Source organism: Phoenix dactylifera, chromosome 9, assembly GCF_051530095.1.
Source record: "Phoenix dactylifera cultivar Ajwa chromosome 9, Ajwa_hap1_PhDact_Kaust_v1.1, whole genome shotgun sequence".
NCBI lineage: Eukaryota > Viridiplantae > Streptophyta > Magnoliopsida > Arecales > Arecaceae > Phoenix > Phoenix dactylifera.
The window spans coordinates 19,980,377-19,983,455 of record NC_143198.1 but is presented as its reverse complement, the minus strand read 5'-3'; the positions used below and the strand labels follow the sequence as shown (position 1 = coordinate 19,983,455).

General features: G+C 47.3%; 1 pseudogene across 1 annotated transcript; it reads right to left on the bottom strand.

The window, feature by feature from the left end:
• Positions 1–865: 865 nt before the first annotated feature.
• LOC103720484 (putative membrane metalloprotease ARASP2, chloroplastic pseudogene) lies at positions 866–2,542 on the bottom strand (annotated as a pseudogene). The gene has a single exon (XR_015968811.1). The product of XR_015968811.1 is annotated as a putative membrane metalloprotease ARASP2, chloroplastic pseudogene (transcript).
• Between the last annotated feature and the right edge of the window lie 537 nt (positions 2,543–3,079).

Sequence of the window (3,079 nt, the reverse complement as noted above, 5' to 3'; positions counted from 1 at the left end):
TAGCTTTTTAATCTGACTACTCTTGCAGAAAGACCTATACAGTATTCTCCTTCCTCTATTGCTACTACATTTTTAAATGCAACTCTCTCTACATATCCTTAAAGTTTACACGTTTCTTACCATCCAAATGGCTACTTATCTCCAGATCCACTATCATTATTTCAATATCTTAAGGTCTTTACCAATGATAATGCCTGTCCTAAGGGCTCTTCTGTTGACGTTCCTTCTGATCTATCCCCTTTGTATCCACTCCATCACCCATAAATAATGCACCGATTGGCCCACCATGCTGATATTGTTTTGGGCATTAAGTGCCACACCTTGATAATTTTTATCTCTTTATGCCTTTCTCCCTTGACATTTCAGTCCATACTTGCATCAACTCATGCCTGTTAGGAGCCTTAATATTAACTTAAGCTAGATGGCATCCTTGGAAGCACTACACATGGTTAAGGAGCTTTTGGCAGTTCAACGCACTCATTCCACAATGGTCCCCTGCTAAAATAAATTATTCCTTTAAAATTGCAGAAAAGTAACAGATAACATCTTTTTTGTTTCTATAATCAGTATCTAGTCTTTCCCATACCTTTAACTTGACAATACAAAAAGTCACAGTAAGACAAGTTACCCAAAGGCACTAATTAAATAATTAAATTCCCAGTTGAGTTGCATTTTTTCTTACTTCCAGCAGACTATGTTGGTTCCGACTTTTTTTTTCTGTATTTGGTTTAGCTAATTGATTCAAATAGGAGGCTAGCTCTATTTTGATGATACTTAAATACATAAGCCAGCCACTTATATCTTTCAGGTTATATGAAAATCAACAAGTACCATAAGAAGTGGATATCCAGCAAGATCTTTGAGCTAAAAAGCAAGTATAAAACAACTGACTTCAAATTGCAGGTATATATAAATTTATTCCCAGTGTAACAAAGTAGTTCACTTTTTTACTAAAGAATAATTTTGCTAATTTACAACAGATGTGAGAGGCATACTTTGCCAGATCGAAGTAAATTAAGGAAGAAAGAAGAAGAAAACGTTTTACCTGAGGAGATTGAATCTCCTCTCCTGTCCGGTCCATAGAACTTTCAATTTTCTGATTTCTGAATCCCTTCATCAATTCAGAGCTCTAATCACAACATCTCCTTGATAAAATCAAGATTTAGAGTGTCACGGACAATGAGGAAGAGCCCGATCATAACAACCAGCAATATCCCAGATGACATAATTCGTTGTTCCACCTCCCGGGGAATCTTCCTTCCACCTCTAGCTGCCTCAACAAGCAGAAGAGCCAACGACCCACCATCGAGCGCAGGCAGCGGAAGAAGGTTGATCACCGCAAGGTTAAGATTAATCACAGCTGCAAACTGAAACAACCCATCGGAGCTGGACCTCGCAACCTCCGCCCCGACAGCAATGATCGCCACGGGGCCCGAAACTTTCCCGGCGGACTGCGAGAAATTCAAGAAAATCTGCTTCAAGCCATCCAAGACACTTGATGTCAAACCGAAGAACTCCTTGCCGGCGAGCGTCGTAGCCTCGGCGAGGTTCCTCGGCCGGACCTTGAAGAGCCTGAAATTGGGGGACAACTGGACCCCGATCCTCCCGGTGCCGTCCACGCTCTCGTCGGGGACGACATTGAGTTCCAAGGATTCCATCCCCTCCCTCGCCACCTTGATCGCCACATTCCTCTTGGGGTTCATCTTGATGAGGTCGATGAACTCCGTGACGGAGGGGGCCGAGGCACCATCGACACCGAGGATAACGTCGCCAGGGCGGATCCCGTCGCGGGCGGCGGCGGAGCCGGCGCGGACCTCGGGGACGAGCACGCCGGGGAGGGGCTCCTGGACGGGGAGGCCGACGGCGAGGACCTGGGCGAAGACGATGAGGTAGGCAAAGACGACGTTGGCGGCGACGCCGGCGGAGATGACGAGGAAGCGGTCGAGGATGGGGCGGCTCTTGAGGAGGTCGCCGTCGTCGGGGGGGATGTCGCTGTCGGGATCGTCGTCGGGGAAGCCGACGAAGCCGCCGAGGGGGAAGGCGTGGAGGGAGTACTCGACGCCGTTGGCGACGAAGCGGGCGAGGACGGGGCCGAAGCCGATGGCGAACTTGCTGACGTGGATGCCCTGGAGGCTGGCGGCGAGGAAGTGACCGGACTCGTGGATGAGGATGATGGCGGCCAGGACGGAGGCCGCCTCCAGGACGGACTGGGCGCTCTCGAGGCCGACGGCGGCGATGGCCCGGGGGGCGGAGGGGTTGCAGCGCCGCCGCCGCCGACGGGCGGGGAAGAGGAGGGATTGGACGGTGGGGGGAGGGGAGTAGGAGGCCTTGAGGAGGGAGTAGGAGATGGTTGGTGGTTTTGGGTACGGGGAGGAAGGGGGAAAAGAGAAGAAGGTTGGGGTGGGGGAGTGGGCCGACAAGAGATTTATCATCCTTGAAACGAAAGCTGGATACTTTTGGAGTGTATTTTTTTCAAAACATTGTTTTCTTTATTTGGTTGGTCGGGTGGTGATGGGGATTAAGCTGGGGAGGAAGGAGTGAGGGAGGGAGGGAGGGAGGCAGGTGGAGGGTGGGCTTGGATAATTTTTGGTAGTAAGCGGCTTTCCATGTGGACATCTTGAGGGCTTTAAGTTGGATAATTTTTCCAACGTACATAGCATGAGATTGCGAATTGTGAGTTGTGACTCATAAACGTGTGTTCCGGATTTTATGTATATAAATACCGTGTGATCCAGATGGTTATTATAATATATTATTTACCAACATGATGAACCCTTACCATAATAATATTATTCAAAAATTAAAGTTTCAAATTCTACTTTTTCGGTAAATAACAGTCACAAATAATAATTAAAAATAGTTTCAGTAGGGTATGTTATAATAATATAAATTATTATTTAAAACTTTGGTTCAGGTTAGGGCCGCTGCCTTATAATGGAAGTTATAGTAGTTCCAAAGGGCTCATTGTAGTCATACTTGAAGGTGACTCGGTTTTAGTAATCAGTTGAATCCAGAGGGGCATCGGTGGCGTGGGTAGGTATCACTCTTTGATTTGGGATATTAGGATCATGTTAAGTGG